The 21,864-nt window shown below is 44.5% G+C and overlaps 1 long non-coding RNA gene across 1 annotated transcript in view; it reads right to left on the reverse strand.

Annotated features, from left to right (window-relative positions):
• The window catches only part of LOC141083978 (uncharacterized), a 312,249-nt gene that overhangs the window by 125,239 nt on the left and 165,146 nt on the right, over positions 1-21,864 (reverse strand). The window lies entirely within an intron of this gene.

Consider the following 21,864-nt stretch of genomic DNA (forward strand, 5'->3'; position numbering starts at 1 on the left):
TGATCATGGTGTTGTGGTATTTGTTCCTTGTATGTGATATTATTCGGTCACTGTGGTGGTAATATGTGGTCTGGACATGGTGTAGCGGTATTTATTCCTTGTATGTGATATTATTGGTCATTTAAAAAATTGAAAAATAAAAATATACCTAAATTGTATTGCATATTTTATCAGATTGTAATATGTGGTCTGGACATGGTGTTGCGGTATTTGTGCTTTGTATGTGCTATCATTTGGTCACTTTGTGGTGGTAATATGTGGTCTGGTTATGGTATTGTGGTATTTGTTCCTTGTATGTGATATTATTCAGTCACTGTGGTGGTAATATGTGGTCTGGACATGGTGTAGCGGTATTTGTTCCTTGTATGTGATATTATTGGTCATTTTAAAAATTGAGAAATAAATAAAAATATACCTAAATTGTATTGCATATTTTAACAAATATTTCATAGGTTAGAGTAGAGTAGTGCTCAGCCAAAAGAGTCTACAGTGTTATGGTGGCAGCTTAAAAAATCTTTTGGCCAAAACAAAAGCTGCCAGCTATATGTGTGATCTGGTGATGGGAACTGTTAGTGTGTGATTGGTGAGAAGTGGCGTTTTTCCAAGAGAGAGCGGTGGGACTGTGGACAGTTTGAGGGGTGGAGGCGGGGCTTGGGTGGAACCTGGGCGGAGTCTTAAGGGGGCCCTGAAAATTTGAGGGGTGGAAGCAGGGCTGGGATGGAGCCTGTGCGGAGTCTTAAAGAGGCCCCGAAGATTTTGCCAGTATGGAGCCCCGAAATTCCTGGTGGCAGCCCTGACTGTTGTGAGTTCATTCTCTGGTTCACCAGTTGTGAGTTCTCCTCCCAGTCTCCCTCTGGTGGTAACAGGAGGTAGTGAGGCTGATTTGATTGGTGGAGATCTGCCACCTGAGAATGAGGATGACGATAGGACCTCAGGAGTCTCAGATTGGATTTAAGACAGCCGACGCCCTATTCAGTTACTGGTGATTCCTTCTGGCTTGTCAGCTCTTGGTTTTCAGCTCTGTTCCAGTTATCTAAAGCTAAGTTTTTCTGCTAATGTTCACACTTGATTTTGTTGGTCTATTCAGTTTTTTGGTGTGGTCAGCCAGCCCCGGCTGGGGGCTGTGCTGAATTTCCACTCTTATTTATCAGTAGTTTTCCAATTTGCTTTTTGCCCCTTACTAGTTTGGTCTCTTTTTGCTCTGTCTCAGAATATTTCAGAGTGCTGATATAGTGGGAGAAGTCTAGTGACTTCAGGGTTAATTTTGCTATCAGAAGTGTTGGACATTATTTTTGTAGGGTTTTTGCAGGTTGCAGACAGTGTCTTTCCTTTCCTCACTAGTTAGTTTAGAATCATAGAATCATAGAATTGTAGAGTTGGAAGGGACCTCCAGGGCCATCTGGTCCAACCCCCTGCTCAAAGCAGGATTCGCTAAATCATCCCAGTCAGATGTCTCTCCAGCCTCTGTTTGAAGACTTCCATTGAAGGAGAACTCACCACTTCTCGTGGCAGCTTGTTCCACTCATTGATCACTCTAACTGTCAAAAAGTTTTTTTCTAATATCTAATTTGTGTCTCCTCCCATTCAGTTTCATCCCATTGCTTCTAGTCTTTCCTTGTGCAAATGAGAATAAAGTTGATCCTTCTACAATGTGACAGCCCTTTAGATATTTGTAGACAGCTATTAAGTCTCCTCTCAGTCTTCTCTTTTGCAAACTAAACAATCCCAAATCCTGCAACCTTTCCTCATAAGACAGGGTTTGCAGACCGGTCACCATTCTGGTTGCTCTTTTCTGAACTTGCTCCAGTTTGTTGATGTCTTTTTTAAAATGTGGTGCCCAAAACTGGACACAATATTCCAGATGAGGTCTGACCAAAGAGGAGTAGAGGGAAATAATGACTTCACGTGATCTAGACTGTATGCTTCTGTTAATACATCCTAGAATTCCATTTGCCTTTTTTGCTGCTGCATCACACTGTTGACTCATATTCAGTTTGTGATCTATTAGTGCACCCAAGTCTTTTTCACATGTGCTGTTGCTTAGGCCTATTCCTCCCATTCTGTATATGCTTTTTTCATTTTTATTGCCCAGATGTAGTACTTTGCATTTTTCCCTGTTAAAAACCATTCTGTTAGTTGCTGCCCACTTCTCCAGTTTATTTACAGTATATCTTTTTGAATCCTCTCTCTCTCTTCTCTAGTATTAGCTATCCCTCCTAGCTTTGTGTCATCAGCAAATTTAATCAGTTTACCCTCAATTCCTTCATCTAAATCGTTGATAAAGATGTTGAACAATACAGGGCCCAGGACAGAGCCCTGTGGTACCCCACTTGAGACATTCTTCCAACTGGATGTGCAGCCATTTATGACCACTCTTTGGGTCCAATCACTAAGCCAGTTATGAATCCACCTAACAGTTGCCTTGTCCATTCCATACTTAGTCATTTTTTCAATAAGGATTGTATGAGATACTATGTCAAATGCTTTGCTGAAGTCAATATATACTATATCTACAGCATTTCCTTGATCCACCCAATCAGTGATTCCATCATAGAAGGAAATTAAGTTAGTCTGACATGACTTATTAGTTACAAACCCATGCTGACTCTGTTTAATCACTTCATTCTTATCCAGGTACTGACATACATGTTGTTTAATAATTTGTTCAAAGATCTTTCCTGATATAGAAGTCAGACTCACCGGCCTATAGTTGCCTGGGTCCACCTTCTTCCCCTTTTTAAAGATAGGAACAACATTTGCTCTTCTCCAGTCTTCTGGGACTTCTCTTGTTCTCCAAGAATTTTCAAAGATTATGGAGAGGGGTTCAAAAATTTCTTCTATCTCCTTCAGTACTCTGGGGTGTAATTCATCTGGACCTGGAGACTTGAATTCATTTAGGTTAGCTAAGTGTTTCCTCACTATCTTTCTGTTTATAGATATCCTGGATTCTTCTATTCCCTTAATAGGACAGTGAAGAACAGTTGATTTTACATTTCCTTTCTGAGAGAAAACAGATGCAAAATAGGAATTTAAAAGTTCGGCCTTCTCAACATCCTGTCTTACCATTTAATCATTTTCATCCTGTAAAAATCCTATAGCATCTTTGACTTTTCTTTTACTTTTGACATATCCCCAAAATCCTTTAGTATTGCTTTTGACATCTCTTGCAAGCCTCAATTCATTGTCAGCTTTAGATAATCTGATTTGTGCCCTGCAGGTTCTGCAGACAGCATTATATTCTTCTTTAGATATGCCTCCCTCTTTCCATTTTATAAACATTTTTTTCTTCCTTTTTAGCATGTGCTTAAGTTCTGTGTTCATCCATCCTGGCTTCCTTAAATGCTTCCTATTCTTCCCTCTTTTTGGAATTGTTACCAATTGTGCTTTGAGAATTTCATTTTTCAAGATTTCCCATCCTTCCTGGACATTTTTGTCTTTAAGGATATCCAGCCATTGGATCCCTCCAATTCTCTTTCTGAATTCCTTAAAATCTGCCTTTCTGAAATCTAACCTTGACGTCTGAGTCTTCACAGGTCTTCCTCCTCTAGTTATCCAAAATTCTAAAATAGCATGGTCGCTACCTCCTAGGGTCCCAGCCACTTTTACCTCCTCAACCATTTCCTCCCTGTTTATAAGGATTAGATCCAAGGTAGCAGTTCCCCTTGTTTTCTCCCCTACCTTTTGGAAGATAAAGTTGTCAGCAAGAGAGGATAAGAATTTCCTTGACCTGTTAGTTTTGCCTGAGAGAGATTCCCAACAAATGTCTGGATAGTTGAAATCTCCCATGACAACTATGTCATATTTTTTGGAGAACTTGGCCATTTGATGCATAAAGAGTTCATCTATATCTTCAGCTTGCACAGGCGGCCTGTAGTAAATGCCTACAATGGTGTCCTTTCCATTGTTCTGTCCTTGTATTCTTACCCAAACAGTTTCCACAGAACTCCCAGTCTCTGAAGCTTCAATCTCTGTGCAGATATACGCGTTTCTAACATACAATGCGACACCTCCTCCTCGTTTATCAAGTCTGTTTCTTGCAAATAAGTTGTATCCTTCTAGTCTTGTATTCCAGTCATGTGTATTGTCCCACCAAGTTTCAGTGATTCCAATGACATCATATTTCTTTTCCTGTGGTAGTAGTTCCAATTCTCCTTGTTTGTTGCCCATGCTTTGTGCATTAGTATAGAAACATTTTAGTTTGTGATTGGTTTCTCTTTCTAGAATATTTTTATTAATTAGATTCTTTTGTCTTTGATCTTCCTTTCCACTTCTAATAGCAGAGTTCTCAATAGCATTTGACAGGTGTATGGCTTTTTCTGGTCTTTTGCTTCCCTTCCCATGTTGTTCTAGTTTAAAGCTCTCCTTACAAGTGTAGCAAGACGACTTCCAAATACATGTTTTCCAGTCTTCGTAAGGTGCACCCCATCTCTAGCAAGTAGTCCATCGTAAAGGTAATTCACTCCGTGATCCAGAAATCCAAATCGTTGCTGACGGCACCATCGACATAGCCAGTTGTTCACCTGCAGAATCTTATTCCACCTCCTTGTTCCATGGCCATCCACTGGGAGGATGGAAGAGAAGACCACCTGCGCTCCCAGTTCTTTCACTTTCTTGCCTAAGTCTTCAAAGTTTCTGCAGATGGTTTCCAGGTCATTTCTTGCGGTGTCATTTGTCCCCACATGTAGTAGCAGGAATGGGTAGTCATCTGTAGGTCTGAAGAGTCCTGATATCCTGTCAGACACATGTTTAATTTTTGCACCTGGAAGACAGCACATTTCTCTTGAAGTTATATCCGGTCTGCAGATAGCGGCCTCTGTTCCTCTCAACAGGGAATCCCCCATGACCACCACTCTCCTTTTCTTCTTCACAACATTTTTCTTTCTCCATCCAGGAGGACTCTGAAGGCGTACAAGGTTGCTGTTTGTGGGCAAAGTCTTATCCTGATGTATTTCTTCATCGTTTTCCTGCGTAAGAGCCTTGTACTGGTTCCTGAGAAGCATGGGTGCTGACTTCCTCCCGATCCTCCTGCTTCTCTGGGTCACATGTCTCCATTCCTCTGTTTCTTCAGGTGCACTTCGAATTTCTTCTCTTTCTGTAACATGAAGAGATAATTCTGCTCTGTCTAAGAACTCTTCACCTTCCTTAATGATCTTCAACGTAGCTAACCTCTCTTCGAGACTTTGCAACTTTTCCTCCAACAGGGACACAAGCTTGCATTTGTGGCATGTGAAGTTTGTCTTTTCCACTGGTAAGTCTGTGAACATGTAGCAAGAAATGCAGCTCACCAAATGGCTCCTGGTCTCTTCCATATTGAGATTTCTTAAAAACGATGAAAGATGAGCCAAGACTCTTCCCCTGGTTTTCCGATTTCCTCTTTTCAGCTGCAATGGCCAAAACCCAGTGATCGCTGAGCTCGCGGAGACTCTTCACTTATCCCAGAAGGCACTGGGAATATGCAAATGATCTCCTCAAGACTCTTCCCCTGGTTTTCCGATTTCCTCTTTTCAGCTGCAACGGCCAAAACCCAGTGATCGTTGAGCTCGCAGAGACTCTTCACTTATCCCAGAAGGCACTGGGAATATGCAAATGATCTCCTCAAGACTCTTCCCCTGGTTTTCCGATTTCCTCTTTTCAGCTGCCATGGTGAAAACCCAGTGATCGTTGAGCTCGCGGAGACTCTTCACTTATCCCAGAAGGCACTGGGAATATGCAAATGATCTCCTCAAGACTCTTCCCCTGGTTTGGGCCCTATCGTTTGCTCAGCCTATTTTCCTGCCTGTGTTTGGGCCTTCATCTTGTTTCACCGTCAATACATGTGTGGGGGCTATCTATTCCTTTGGGGTCTGCTCTGGGGCAGTTAGTTTCCCCTTTTCATTCTTCAGGCTTATTTAGTCCTCCGGCTGTGACAAAGCGTCTAGGAACATCGTAGGTACGCTCCATGGCTGCTGCTAGTTGTGTGGTAGGATCAGGGATCTGCAATCTGCATAGTTACCAACCTCTCTGGTTTTCTGTGACTTAGCTTATTTTGCTTTTTTCTCCTCGGTGACCCATTCATAACACCTGACTATCCCGTGTTAGGCGCTGAGGTTCTCCCACTGCACAGTGGGAATCTCAAGCCATGTCCCCTGCGGTCTCCCGGCTAATGTTAGGCATATGGTTGTTGCTTCAGGCTCAGCTATTGTACCATGCATGAGTCAGTGGTGAGCAGACGCTCCTGGGACTAAGTCCAGCTTTTCTCCTACTGAGCATGCCCGTGGGATGACCTCTCATTGGAGGTCAGAGGTCACATGCTCAGGTCCTATTTCAGCTCGAATTGGTCCATCAGTAAGGTCCCGGAAGGCTGCGTCTATAAAAGGATTGCACGACCGCACGGCCGTGCGCTAATATAGAAAAACATTAGACCATGTGGAGTGAGAGTTGCATGCATGTATAAATGTCTCTGGTGAATGACTCATTATGAAACCCCTACCCTTGGTACGCATGTGTTGTGTAGCCTAGCCTGCTAGTGCCCAGGCTGTAGTCCAGGTAGAGGCAGAGTCTGGCATCAGCATCCACCATTGGCTTTTTCTGTACGCCACGGTGCACATAGTCTGCACTCCTCGGTGGTCAGCGTTCATGAGGGGCGTCTGCAGGTGCGACGCCGCACACTCAGTAGGTCTAGAGGGACTCAGACCTCGTGTCCTTGGGGCTGAGTTCTGTGGCCACAAACTGAGCGCTCTCTTGCCGAGTGCTGTGAGTTTTAACAGGCTTCGGCATTTATGTTCCACGGTACTGCGGCTCTGTGACGTAACAGAGTCCGCTCCTGTTCACACCGGGTGACGTTAACCCGCGTGGGACCTTCTGTATACCGCTATATACATCCGCCATTACCAAGCAGCACGGTGGACCCCAGGCTGCGAACGCACCTTACTATCATTTTAATATTTGGTGCGTTCTGCCAGCCCTAACAATCCCATGTAACTTGGAACGTTATTATTTTTTAATCCAATTTTTAGCAACTTAATATCTGCTGGTGAGGTGAATTCTTAAAGCCACCGGTCCGAATGAACGGGTGTCTTTGGTGAAGCAGGATGGCAAAGTGATGTTGAACATGTGACTGGCTGAAAAAGAGTTGCCAAACTGGTGTAGCAGAGTTGGGAACAGGAGTGACTGAAGAGGCAGAGCTCTAATAGCAATGACTAAAATAGTTGGGTTGTTGTTGATGTAGTGATGCTGGAAGAATAATGCTGGGATTACAGAGTTGTATTGGTAGTGGCTGATATAGCAGTGCTGGAATAATGATGATAGCAATAACAGTTATAGCTGTGGATTGGGGCCAATAGAGCAGAGCTGAGTATGCAGCATTTTATAGTGCTGTTACTAAATTCGCATTATGTTTGGTCTGTGCTTTATGCCTATGGAAGAGGTACTGTCACAACTTATGTAGATCATATAATCATAGTGTATCGTTAGGCAAATATATATAAGAAAGTGTCAGTTTAGCAGGTTTAGCTAGTATATGGTGGTATACCTTTATCTCAGCTGTACTGAACCCAGCAATGTAAAGTCTGGATTGTTTGTAAATCGGACACAGTGCAATAGTTTGTATCATACAGTAGGTTGGCTGGTCACGTGCTATTTACCTTTATACGATAAATACATTGGCTTATGCCAGTTTGAATCAATGAAGATCCAATATAAACTGGTATAGTTTCATACATCGGATATTAAAAATGAAAATGTATGAGTGAACTCAGCCTGATGTAATGTTATTGGCCTTTAGATGTACTCTCCAGTGACAGTGTTGAAAGTGGTCAAAGCATCTGCAACAGACAGGACAGCATGAGGTGAGACAGAGGTTAGGCAGACTGCCTGGGCTATGTGTCCATAATAGGACATGAGATCTCACCCAGCTTTGTCTCATCACAGAGAAAAATCAATATAAATCAATATATCCAAGTGCACTGACTGTGCCATGAATAACCTGAGACATGAGAACTGGAAGCTGTAGGACTTCACAGTCCCTCTCAGTGGTCTCAGGGGGGTTGTGGCATGTTAACTGATGCGCAATTACAGCTTTTGTTTTAATTGTTGTACACAGGTTTAGCATATGTTTTGCCTGAACGTATGGGATAATCTAGCTTTATGTAATTAAATGTAAATAACAGAGCAGGCCACCTAAAGACATCACTAAACTGTAAGATCTTAGAAATGTTACATTCATGAGATACCATGCACATTTACCTTGTACAGCTCAGAATTAAATCACTATAACAATTGTATCTATTTTGCTATGACCTAAAGCTGTATCCACCTCTTACTAGGGACCTCTTTGCCCTTATGGGTAAGCTTATTAGGAAAAGACAGGTCAAATCTATATATATAAAATTGAATGTATGTGTGTATCACCAACCAATCACAAAGCATCTTTCATTTCACCAGAGCTGTTTAAAAGAAGCAGAGCTGTGATTGGTTGCTATGAGCAACAGTTCTCCCACTCCACAACACCTCAGCAGACACTGACTGGGTGGGACAAATCTAGCATCCCCGGAAACATAAGCTCTCAGCCATTGTCTGCCCCCCAGAAAGGAGCAGAGAGCACATGACAGAAATGAATCCCCCCTCCCGTGCCCATATACCCATCACACTTCCTCCATCCCATAGGCACATCTTCCCTCTTAAAGGGATCTCCGGTATGGATGTTAGGGCAAATCCCTCAGCGCTCTGATTCTGACCCCAGGTTTCTATTAAAGGGATCATTGGTATGGAAGTCAGGGCAAATCCATCCACTTTGGTTTTGACCCCAGACCTCTCTTAAAGGGATCCCCAGTATGGAAGTTAGGATCGTTTCTCTCAGCACTGTGGTTCTGAGCCCAGGGTCTCTTAAAGGGATCATTGGTATGGAAGTTAGGGCAATTCCACTAAGCACTCTGGTTCTGACCCTAGGCCCCTCTTAACGGGGTCCCTGGTATGGAAGTGAGGGCAAATCCACTCTGAGCTTTGGTACTGACCCCAGGCCTCTCTTAAAGGGATCTCCAGTATGGAAGTTAGGGTAAATCCCTCAGCGCTCTGATTCTCACCCAGGCTTCTATTAAAGGGATCATTGGTATGGAAGTCAGGGCAAATCCACTCAGTGCTCTGGCTCTGACCTCAGTCTCTCTTAAAGGGATCATTGGTATGGAAGTTAGGGCAATTCCACTCAGCACTCTGCTTCTGACCCCAGGCCCCTCTTAAAGGGATCCCCGGTATGGAAGTGAGGGCAAATACTGACTGTGCTTTGGTACTGAGCCCAGGCCTCTCTTAAAGGGATCTCCGGTATGGAAGTTAAGGTAAATCCCTCAGCGCTCTGATTCTCCCCCCAGGCTTCTATTAAAAGAATCATTGGTATGGAAGTCAGGGCAAATCCACTCAGCACTCTGGTTCTGACGCCAGGCCTCTCTTATAGGGATCCACAGTATGGAAGTTAGGACCGTTCCACTCAGCGCTCTGGTTCTGATCCCAGGCTGACCGAATGATGTGGGATATTAGGGGTAGTAGTCTAGTGGCTCTGGCTGATGGGATGATGTGGGATATTGGGGGAAGTAGTCCGGTGCCTCTGGCTGATGGGATGATGTGGGATATTAGGGGTAGTAGTCCGGTGGCTCTGACGGGATGATGTGGGATATTAGGGGTAGCAGTCCCGTGGCACTGGCTGATGGGATGATGTGAGATATTAGTGGTAGTAGTCCGGTGGCTCTGGCTGACGGGACGATGTGGGATATTAGGGGTAGTAGTCCGGTGGCTCTGGCTGACGGGATGATATGGGATATTAGGGGTAGTAGTCCGGTGGCTCTGACTGAATGATGTGGGATATTAGGGGTAGTAGTCCGGTGGCTCTGATAGGGTGATGTGGGATATTAGTGGTAGTAGTCCGGCAACTGTGACGGGATGATGTGGCATATTAGTGGTAGTTGTCCGGTGGCTCTGGCTGACAGGATGATGTGGGATATTAGGGGTAGTAGTCCGGTGGCTCTGACTGAATGACGTGGGATATTAGGGGTAGTAGTCCGGTCCCTCTGATGGGATGATGTGGGATATTAGTGGTATTAGTCTGGCGGCTGTGACGGGATGATGTGGGATATTAGGGGTAGTAGTCCGGTGGCTTTGACGGGATGATGTGGGATATTAGTAGTAGTAGTCCCGTGGCTCTGGCTGACGTGATGATGTGGGATATTAGGGGTAGTAGTCCGGAAGCTCTGGCTAACGGGATGATGTGGGTTATTATAGTGAATGTGGCTATGCGGAGTGGGCGGGGCGCTACACTCAGCTTTATATATATAGATAAAATCATTATAATTTGTTATAACTAACCGTAGTTAGTTACAATGCCAGGGCATTGCCGGGCTCTTCAGTTAGTTTCTTGATAAAATTATCTGCATTGATGTTATTAGAAGCGAACCAAGATATTTATTCAGGTCTGTAACATTACCAATTTACAAGGTATTGCAAGGACCCCCTCAACACCTGGGAATCTAGAGTCACTTAAATCTCATACTCTAGACTGTGAATAACCAATAGAGGAGTATTACTAACAAAGTATGCAGGTGAACAGAATGTTTTGAGCAGGGATTTATGGAATATACTGTGTATCTGGATGCAAGGGGGAAGCTTTAAAAAGAAGGATACTGGGTATATGACCTCAGTTGATTTATATGGACCAAAGAATTTGGTGCCCAGCTCAGCTGGGGGGACCAAAAGTTTCATATTTTTTGTGGATAACCACAACTTCTACCCACCCAGAAAACTTGACAAGTCAGTGCATCTTTTATTAGCAGAAGTGGTCTGTCTGCCCCGTGCCCTTCTCAGATTTTTTTCTGATCTCAGACCAGATAAGCTTTAATTTGTCTACAGATTTACCAGCCTCAGGAGTATCCAACTCGAAGGCCAAAATTTAACCAAAATGAGAGTGCTAGCCAAGACTGCAGAAGAATGTAAAGGTGTTAATAAATTCACACTGATTGCTATGGCAGATATTTCAACCAGCCAGAAATTCGAGCAATTTCATCAGTGTTATATCTCTGATCATTAGATCATTATATCATTAGATTAGATAACACTGAAGAAATTGCTTGAGTGTCTGGTTACATGTTCAGTTTGACCATTGGTCTCTAGGTAGTAAGAAAATAAAAATGACAATTCTACATAGACTTTTTAATAGCATGCCCGCTAGAATTTTTAAGCAAACTGAGTCTCCCAGTCAGTAACTATATTTTCTGGAATACTATGTAAATGCACAATGTTTTAATGAATAACTTAAGGTTTGAGAATAAAGGGGCCTTTACACATAGCAATATCGCTAGTGATATCGCTAAAGCGTCACCGATTTTGTGACGCAGCAGCGATCTTGCTAGTGATATCGCTATGTGTGATACTTACCTCCGACCGGCTCCCCCGCTGTCTGTTGCTGATCGCGTGAGATTGTGCAGCTCCATTTCTCGTCGGGCGCTTCCTGCTGGGCTTCCTGCTGGCGCCGGCGAGCGACGCGTGGACGCAGTCGGGAGGACGTCAGGATCGCTGTGTCTGAAATGTAAGTAACGACCGCTGCTGCGTCGCTACATCGCTGTGAGATCTGCCTGTGTGGCAGCTCACTAGCGACCATTTAGCGATGCACCAGCGATCCTGACCGGGTCATATTGTTGTCGGGATCGCTGGTGCATCGCTAAATTTAAAGGGGCCTTTAGGCCACCCAAACAGAAGTACACAATTAAACTAATTACTTAACCTGTCTTCCACCACACATATAACAGTCTATCCTTCAGAGGATGGCACATCAGTAATAAAGTAAATGGAGAGATGGATCCAATGACCTTTAGCAGTAGGCAAGGACTAGAGAAATCCAGCAAAATGAGTTTGGGGGTATTTTAGCTCAGACAAAGATTTCACAAGCAATGACATAGTCCTTATAATCTCAAACAACAGTTAGTCACCAGAAATTATTGGCTACAAATTGAATAGTAGTGTTAATCCAAGTGTGACCTGTGAGCACTGAATCATGAGACTCCTGAACAATTTGTAGATGAAACCTCAAATTCAAGCCTAGAAAATAATAAAGCACTTCTAGATTACAAAGAGTTTGGTCTTTTAGTTGGTTCTAGATAAGGAAGATTTTAGTGGTCAGTGACTTTAAGTTTGGCACCCTCAAGAAAGTGGTGCTATTCCTCAAAGATCAACCTGATTGTCAACAATTCACAATTACTGATGTCATAATTCAACTTGACTGATGAATACTTTTGTGAAAAGAAGGTGCATGTGTAGGGGGATTGTCACGTTTCCCACGGCCCTTGAGAAGCCTTCATGTAATGCTGTACAGTGCGTGTGTACTGTGTGATAGGTAATATTACAGTTGTGGCCAAAAGTATTGACACCCCTGCAATTCTGTCAGATAATACTCAGTTTCTTCCTGAAAATGATTGCAAACACAAATTCTTTGGTTTTATTATCTTCATTTAATTTGTCTTAAATGAAAAAACACAAAAAGAATTGTCCTAAAGCCAAATTGGATATAATTCCACACCAAACATAAAAAAGAGGGTGGACAAAAGTATTGGCACTGTTCGAAAAATCATGTGATGCTTCTCTAATTTGTGTAATTAACAGCACTTGTAACTTACCTGTGGCACCTAACAGGTGTTGGCAATAACTAAATCACACTTGCAGCCAGTTGACATGGAATAAAGTTGACTCAACCTCTGTCGTGTGTCCTTGTGTGTACCACATTGAGCATGGAGAAAAGAAAGAAGACCAAAGAACTGTCTGAGTGTTAGGAATCTGTGTCCTGCCATACTTATGCAGAGATCCAGATCCTCACATTTGTCTCCAGAGGCTAAGTCATTTCAGTCAGCTTCTGAGCATGCTCCTGGAATGAGCTCCCATTGGAGTTCAGGAGTCAGGTGCTCAGGTCCTGCTCCTGATTCCATTTGCTTAGCTCGGGGCTCTGGAGATTTCTGGCAGGTCCCGTACGCTATAAAAAGTGCGCATGGCCGCTATGCCATGCGCTAGTATTTTCATACTGCTGCTGTATGTATGGTGATGGATGCTTGGACTGGTGGCTGACTTATTATGAAACCCCTTCCCTCTGATATTACGACTGTGTGAGTGATTGGGCAGCCGCCAGTAGCAGCGCTAGCGTCAGTGCGCTCCAGCTATTTCTGTCTCAGCAGCTAGCGTCCTGCATCGCTCCAGCGATATCGCGGTGTCTCCGCTGAGGCTCCGTTCTCACCACGCTGCGTTTGCAGTTCCTCGAGCGTTCGCAGTTGCGACGTCTCGCACCTCTCTCTCACGGTAGGTCTAGATGGAGTTGTCCTGACGTCTAAGGCTACTCCTGTGACTATTTATACCGTGTCTGCTCCGCTGGAGTCTGTGACCTAGAACAGACTCAGCGGTTTTGTATGCTTTGAGCGTGCAGCTCTGTGACCTTAACAGAGCTTGCTTTTGTGCACTGGGTGCAGTGAACCCCGTGCACATTACCGCTACAGTGCTCTGCCTCTCTAGCAGAGGTCATATCACCTGCCACACGGTGGACCCCGGGGGGCGAACACGTTTATTTATATTTTTTTAAGCGTGTTCCGCCTCCGTAACATAATACTAGCGCCAGGGTCTGGCTAGAGATGGCAGATCAGCAGCAGCTGTTACAGCTTGTGCGTCAGCTCAAGGCTCGTCTTGCTACCCTTGAGAGGTCTCTTGGAGCTGCGCAGGCTACAGATGCTGCCGTCCAGGCACTTACGGACGCGGTAGGGCGTATGTCCATGTCCGCCCTTGCGCCGACAGTTACCCGTCTCCCGTTGCCCGATAAATATGCTGGGGATGGCGCCTCCTGTAGGGGTTTTATCAGCCAGTGCTCGATACACCTAGAGCTGCTGGCTGCGCAATTCCCTACGGAGCGGGCTAAGGTGGCTTTTGTCATCTCCCTACTGTCGGGCAAGGCGCTGGAATGGGCTACGCCTCTGTGGGAGTGTGGTGACCCCGAGATTCGGTCCGCGGCTAACTTGCTGACTGCCATCAGGCAAGTTTTCCTCGGTCCTCGGGTCACGCATGATACGTCCCTGCAGCTACTCGCCCTTACTCAGGGGTCACTCTCGGTTAGCCAGTATGCCGTCCGTTTTCGGACACTGGCGTCCGAGTTGGAATGGTCCGACAAGGCCCTAATCCCCGTTTTTTGGCGAGGTCTAGCGGAGCATGTGAAGGATGCTCTCTCTACTAGAGAGATTCCCACTAACTTGGAAGAGCTAATCTCAGTCTCCTCACGCATCGATCTCCATTTTTCGGAGCGCGGTATGGAGCGAGCTCACTCCAAGCGCAAATCCGTTTCTGCTCCCAAATTTTTTGTACCCCTTGAGCTAGACGAGCCGGAGGTTCTACCTCCTGAGCCCATGGAGGTGTCTCACACTAACTTTAATACAGACTCTGACCGGGAATCCATCTGCGGTTGTCACCATGTCTGTGTGGTTTCTCCGGAAGCCGGCTCTCCGCAAAGGTCGGAGTCTGAACCGGCTATCGAGACCTTTGTCCCTCCTCATCTCAGGGCTCAGGTGCTCGCCTGGGCACATGCGCCTAACACGCACCACCATCGGGGCTATATGCAGGTCTCAAAACTGTTGGCTGATGCGTATTGGTGGCCCCATAGAGCTCGGGACATAAAGAAATTTATTCAGGCTTGCACCTTATGTGCTCAGCATAACCCCCCTAGACAGAAGGCGGCGACATCTGCCGAGACGCAGCAGCGTTCCTCTGTCACTCCCGATCCTACTATCTCCCAAGTGTCCCTCTTGAAACCTGGTGACCTCGGTTCCTCTGATGCCTGCCAGGTGTCTCGGGTTACTGTAACCCCTACCTGGACACCAAGCTCGCCCTCGGACGAGTTTGAGCCCTATGCCACCGTAGGGCACAGGGTATTTGCCCGGAGGGCTCGGGGAGGAGGGGGCCTTAGGAGGTGGGGTAATGTTAGGAATCTGTGCCCTGCCATACTTATGCAGAGATCCAGATCCTCACATTTGTCTCCAGAGGCTAAGTCCTTTCAGCCAGCTTCTGAGCATGCTCCTGGAATGAGCTCCCATTGGAGTTCAGGAGTCAGGTGCTCAGGTCCTGCTCCTGATTCCATTGGCTTAGCTCATGGCTCTGGAGATTTCTGGCAGGTCCCGTACGCTATAAAAAGTGCGCATGGCCGCTATGCCATGCGCTAGTATTTTCATACTGCTGCTGTATGTATGGTGATGGATGCTTGGACTGGTGGCTGACTTATTATGAAACCCCTTCCCTCTGATATTACGACTGTGTGAGTGATTGGGCAGCCGCCAGTAGCAGCACTAGCGTCAGCGCGCTCCAGCTATTTCTGTCTCAGCAGCTAGCGTCCTGCATCGCGCCAGCGATATCGCGGTGTCTCCGCTGAGGCTCCGTTCTCACCACGCTGCGTTTGCAGTTCCTCGAGCGTTCGCAGTTGCGACGTCTCGCACCTCTCTCTCACGGTAGGTCTAGACGGAGTTGTCCTGACGTCTAAGGCTACTCCTGTGACTATTTATACCGTGTCTGCTCCGCTGGAGTCTGTGACCTAGAACAGACTCAGCGGTTTTGTATGCTTTGAGCGTGCAGCTCTGTGAACTTAACAGAGCTTGCTTTTGTGCACTGGGTGCAGTGAACCCCGTGCACATTACCGCTACAGTGCTCTGCCTCTCTAGCAGCGGTCATATCACCTGCCGCACGGTGGACCTCGGGCGGCGAACACGTTTATTTATATTTTTTTAAGCGTGTTCCGCCGCCGTAACACTGAGGACTTGAGAAACCAAATTGTGAGGAAGCATGAGCAATCTCAAGGCTACAAGTCCATCTCCAAAGACCTGAATGTTCCTGTGTCTACCGTGTGCAGTGTCATCAAGAAGTTTAAAGCCCATGGCACTGTGGCTAACCTCCCTAGATGTGGACGGAAAAGAAAAATTGACAAGAGATTTCAACGCAAGATTGTGCGGATGTTGGATAAAGAACCTCGACTAACATCCAAACAAGTTCAAGCTGCCCTGCAGTCCGAGGGTACAACACTGTCAACCCGTACTATCCGTCGGCGTCTGAATGAAAAGGGACTGTATGGTAGGAGACCCAGGAAGACCCAAATTCTTACCCCGAGACATAAAAAAGCCAGGCTGGAGTTTGCCAAAGCTTACCTGAAAAAGCCTAAAACGTTTTGGAAGAATGTTCTCTGGTCAGATGAGACAAAAGTAGAGCTTTTTGGGCAAAGGCATCAACATAGAGTTTACAGGAGAAAAAAAGAGGCATTCAAAGAAAAGAACACGGTCCCTACAGTCAAACATGGCTGAGGTTCCCTGATGTTTTGGGGTTGCTATGCTGCCTCTGGCACTGGACTGCTTTACCGTGTGCATGGCATTATGAAGTCTGAAGACTACCATCAAATTTTGCAGCATAATGTAGGGCCCAGTGTGAGAAAGCTGGGTCTCCCTCAGAGGTCGTGGGTCTTCCAGCAGGACAATGACCCAAAACACACTTCAAAAAGCACTAGAAAATGGTTTGAGAGAAAGCACTGGAGACTTCTAAGGTGGCCAGCAATAAGTCCAGACCTGAATCCCATAGAACACCTGTGGAGAGATCTAAAAATGGCAGTTTGGAGAAGGCACCCTTCAAATATCAGGGACCTGGAGCAGTTTGCCAAAGAAGAATGGTCTAAAATTCCAGCAGAGCATTGTAAGAAACTCATTGATGGTTACTGGAAGTGGTTGGTCGCAGTTATTTTGGCTAAAGGTTGTGCAACCAAGTATTAGGCTGAGGGTGCCAATACTTTTGTCTGGCCCATTTTTGGAGTTTTGCGTGAAATGATCAATGTTTTGCTTTTTGCTTCATTCTCTTTTGTGTGTTTTCATTTAAGACAAATTAAATGAAGATAATAATACCAAAGAATTTGTGTTTGCAATCATTTTCAGGAAGAAACTGAGTATTATCTGACAGAATTGCAGGGGTGTCAATACTCTTGGCCACAACTGTATGTAATGTTAAGTGTGGTCACAAGTTGGTAATAACTTTGTTAAAGTCTGCCCAGCACCAGACAGTGAGTAGGGCAAAATAGAGTTAAGTTCAGAGTTTAGCTGAGAAAGGGAGCGGCTATACAGTGGGAGCAGAATGGATTTCCTGCTAGTCAGAAAGAGCCCAGAGTGTGTAGAGTAAAGACCTCAGGTGTAGTGTGAGCAATGCTGCGTCAGTGGGTGTCCCTATGGCAAGAGAAGAATTACCGGAGCAGGTAGTAAGAGCCTGTAAGAGAAGAGATAGAGGGCTAGAAAAGTGAGTAGTAGTCCAGAATCGGGACAGAGAGAGTGAGAGAATATTGGGGCCTGGGGCAGGAAACCTAGCAGGATGATATGGCGTCTTCGTCAGAGAGGTAACAGAAGGCAAAAGTGAAGGATGAGACTACATACAGTGGGGGAAATAAGTATTTGATCCCTTGCTGATTTTGTAAGTTTGGCCACTGACAAAGACTTGAACAGTTTATAATTTTAAGGATAGGTTCATTTTAACATTGAGATATAGAATATCAAAAATAAAATCCAGAAAATCACATTGTATAAGTTACGTAAATTTATTTGCATTTTTCAGTGAGAAATAAGTGCTTTATCCGTCTGGCAAACAAGACTTAATACTTGGTGGCAAAACCCTTGTTGGCAAGCACAGCAGTCAGACAGTTTTTGTAGTTGATGATGAGGTTTGCGCACATATCATGGTGTCATGGTGTAACACCATACATGGTCTGGAACCACCAACTCTATTGCAAACAAAAAAGAAACCTATTCCAACTGGTGTTGTGAGAGATCCAATAAATCCTTTTTTTTGCAGACTGTCTGCTATACAATCTTTCAATGCCTGATGTTATGGACCAAAACTATTAAATATTTTACCTTTGGGATAGGATTTTGGTATCAGATCAGTTCGACATTCATACGTTCTATGTGGAAATATTTTTTATATTCTAACAGATAGAAAACATCAGCAAAATTTTTAAATATATTTCAGCTAAAACTCTGGGTTCAGTTTAAGACAGAATAAATTTCTTCTGGTTCATGGTTTCAGCATGCAATATTGCTCTGGTACCAGTCAATAATTAGGTTATTAACACATTTTCCAAATGAAAAAACCTAACTGGATACTAAATGTAGGCCACTAATAAGCAACCAATCGAAACAGATTGCCAGGTACATGGAAGTCAAGGGAGTCCGGTGGAGGGAACTGTACAAACATGTCCTTGTACAAGTCCAGTACAAACTTGATGGTGAAAGGCCAGGTTGTTCCACGGTGAATGAGTAGCCTAGTGCCAAAAGTTAATACAATATACCTCAAAAGTTTGTTGACATAGAACTGCTAATTTGCTTTCTGTCAATAGGTCAAGGTCGTGATAAAAGATTCCAAGGTCAGCTAAGAAGGGTTTTGGAGCATCATTCAGTAAGGGGGAGGCCCGTGCCTGGGGGTTGTCCAAAAGCAAGTAAACGAGAAGTCCTACATGCTGGTTCTCAATACCACACTACTGTCTGAAGAACAATCTATGGCTTTAACTAAAAGTAAAGAAAAAATGTTTGTCCCTGAAATAACTTTAAATTAACTTTAAGTTCAGAGGTACTCAGCATAGGTGCTGCAGCAGTTTTGGTTTCATGATGTTGAATGCATAATATAAAGTCTTGAACCAACTGTGTCAGAGCCTGCATTTGAATGACCACAGCTGGCATTTAATCTACTGTCACTGTGTAACACCACTGGCTGCATTCCTGCATGGCTTCCCATACCCCACCCACATACTCACTACACCAGACCATGTAGTGAGCTCCTTGTCCTCTGCTTGCTGCATTCTTAAGGTGCATGTGTGGGAACTACCTGATTCTTAAAGAGACAGTGTGTGCACTCCTAATGTGTCCTCAGCCTATTGCTGAGAGGCACTTGGTACTTAATGCACCTCCACCTGTTGGGAGGTGCCTGAGCATCATCTTCTTTCAGTGTGTGCAACTACTGAGTTGCCAGGTCCTGTCCCTGTTCTGTCCTGTTTCTGTTCTTTCCTGAACCTCCCACCCTGGGGGCTGAATACCCAGGCCTTAACCCTGAATCTGTTCCTGTGTCTGTCCTTGTCTGAATTAGGACCAAGCCCTGAACAAGTTTGTATCTAAGTCTTGATTTTTTCCTAAACCTGCTGTGTCTGAACCAGTATCTATTGCTAACATGCAGTGTCTGAACCAGTACCCATTGCTAAACCTGCAGTGTGTGAACGTGTACCTATCTCTAATACCTGCAGTGTTTGAACCAATACCTGTCTCTAAAACCTGTAGAGTCAGAACGAGTACCTATCCCTATTCTGTTGTTGCTGTGTGTACACTTGCTTCTTCATTGTAAGTAACCTTTGTGAATATTGTCCAGTCGTTCCTGCGTGTACCTTTCCTTGTATTGGTCTTGTGTGAACTTGATCCTGTCTGCACTGTGTGTACTTGTCCTTGTGGATGTTCCGTGCTTACCTGATCCTTTTCATTCCATGTGAACCGTGTCCTGTTTCGCCTGTCCGAATCTGCAGTTCCCTGCCTGTCCGTATCTGCAGTTCCCTGCCTGTCCATGTCTGCGGTTTCCTGCCTGTCCGCAGGTCCCCGATTTCCTGCTTTACCGTGTCCAATTTCCTGCTTGATCGTGTCTGAGGTTTCCTACCTGACAGCGTCTGCTATTTCCTGCTTGACCGCATATGTGCTTCCTTGTCTGAACTGGGTGTTACCTGTTCCTTCATTCCAGTCGAACCTGCAAGTGATCCAGCCTTTCCTGATACTGTTCCTGTCTGTCCGGTCTTAACTGGGCCATACTTTTTCCTGTATTCCAGTTGTAATTGTCTTTGACCCAGTCCTTCCTGATACTGTTCATGTCTTTCCAGTCTCAACTGGGTCCTACTCATTCCTGTATTCCAGACATACCTGCCAGTGTCCCAGTCCTTCCCAAAACTGTTCCTGTTCCTTAAGTCTGAACTAGCTCCTATCTCTGCCTGTATATCAGCCATGCTGCCTGCACTTGCCTACATGTCAGCTGTGCTCGTCTGCCAATATATCAGCCATGCCCACCTGCCTATGAGAGTATCAGCCATGCTCACTTGCCTGCCAGTACATCAGACGTGCCTCCCTGCACCGACCTGCCTGTATACCAGCCGTGTCTGCCTGTACCCATCTACCTGTACATCAGTGTTAATCGCCAGAAGCTGTCTCCAGGGGCGTAACTACCGAGGTCGCAGGGGTCACAGCTGCGACGGGGCCCAATGTGCTTAGGGGCCCGCCCAGTCCAGCAAAGAAGCAGCCTGCTTCATGTGGGACCTGCGATTTGATCACATTCTGTGACCCCTTCTCCAGCATGTACTCAGTTATTCCTCCCCCTGAGCTATGCACTCCACCCCGCAGTGTCTCAGGTGATGGAGGATGAGACCAGCTGCCATCACTCAAAGCCGACACCTCTCAGTGACCAGTAGGGTGACCACAAAAAATCGATGTCGGAATTTTGTCCGTCTGGACCCCACAAAACGATTCCCCTTTCCAGATATTGAGATAGCCAAAATTTGAGCTCGATCAAACGACGTTAACCTGTGCCGCTCGTCACTCAAAGTTTGAAAAAATCCAAATTTTTGGCCAAAAAGCTGACATATGGAGCCATAACTCCAGAACGGTAAATAATAAAAACACGCTTAATATCTCAAAACAAAGCTAATATTGTTCTTCAAAATTTATATTTTATACATAATTGTTGTTATTTTAAGTCAAACTGAGTTACAACAGCTTTTAGCCCCAAGAACGTGACCTGGTACCACTAGGAGCAATGGAGCATACTTCGTATATTTTGTTATTAAGTGATACATTTTGTTTTTTTTTGGTATATTTTTGAGTTTAATGTAGAAATATAACAAAAAAACAAGTAATACTGATAAGTCTAATGACATTTTTTATTTTAAAATAAAAAAATGAGGTATATAATACATATAAAACAGACACAGAAAAGATACAGACGTAGTACCTACATGAGTTGATAATTTTACATAGTTATCTAATCTATTCTAGAGCTTTTGTTAAAGTAGTTTTTGAAACGTCAGAATATAATGTTCGGCATTTGCTTACAACTTGCAGGACATATTGCTTTTGTTCTTCATCTTTTGTCAGAAGGTCGCTAAAGTCGGTTATTAATTTAACACCACGCTCAGCCATATCATTAACTACTTTTAATGTTTTGACAATTTTCAATCCTTCTTGGAAGTCATTATTTTGAGGCCAGGTGTTTGGATTTTGTCTTAGGAAATCTGTTTTTATATTAAATCGGTCAAAGAATGTAAATGTTTCTTTGGTAAGTAAATTTACCAATCCTCCATCAACTACCTCTTTTAATTTTTCTTTCCTAACTTTTGGATTTACAACCCTAGCATGCTCTGATGGTTCATCTGTGCTACTGAGCAATTTATTAGCCATTAACAACTTTTCATCATCTGTAATGGTGGGATCAAAAAACGATAATCCCACCAACTCTGCATTCAAATACCACAAATGGTTCGAAAATTTGGTCAGGGCTATTTCTGCAATGTCGTTGTCACATTCTTTATAGTCTAAAAGACTATGCAAAATACCTAAATCTTGCTTTGGCGCAAGATGAGCTTTTGGAGCATTGAACCAAGCTTTACAATAAATTTTAACTAGGAAAACAGAAATGGCACGCACAGAACTTTCTTCTTCTTTAGACATCTTAAATTGACGACGAAAAATGAACATTTTTAAGCAGTAAATAGCCTTTGCCATCCACCTAGCGTGATGAATGGCTCCTGGAGTTCTAAAACCAACAACATTGCCGTCTAGTGATCCAACAAAT

The sequence above is a fragment of the Dendrobates tinctorius genome, unplaced genomic scaffold (assembly GCF_039654945.1).
Source record: "Dendrobates tinctorius isolate UK_male_01 unplaced genomic scaffold, ASM3965494v1 ptg000022l, whole genome shotgun sequence".
Classification (NCBI taxonomy): domain Eukaryota; kingdom Metazoa; phylum Chordata; class Amphibia; order Anura; family Dendrobatidae; genus Dendrobates; species Dendrobates tinctorius.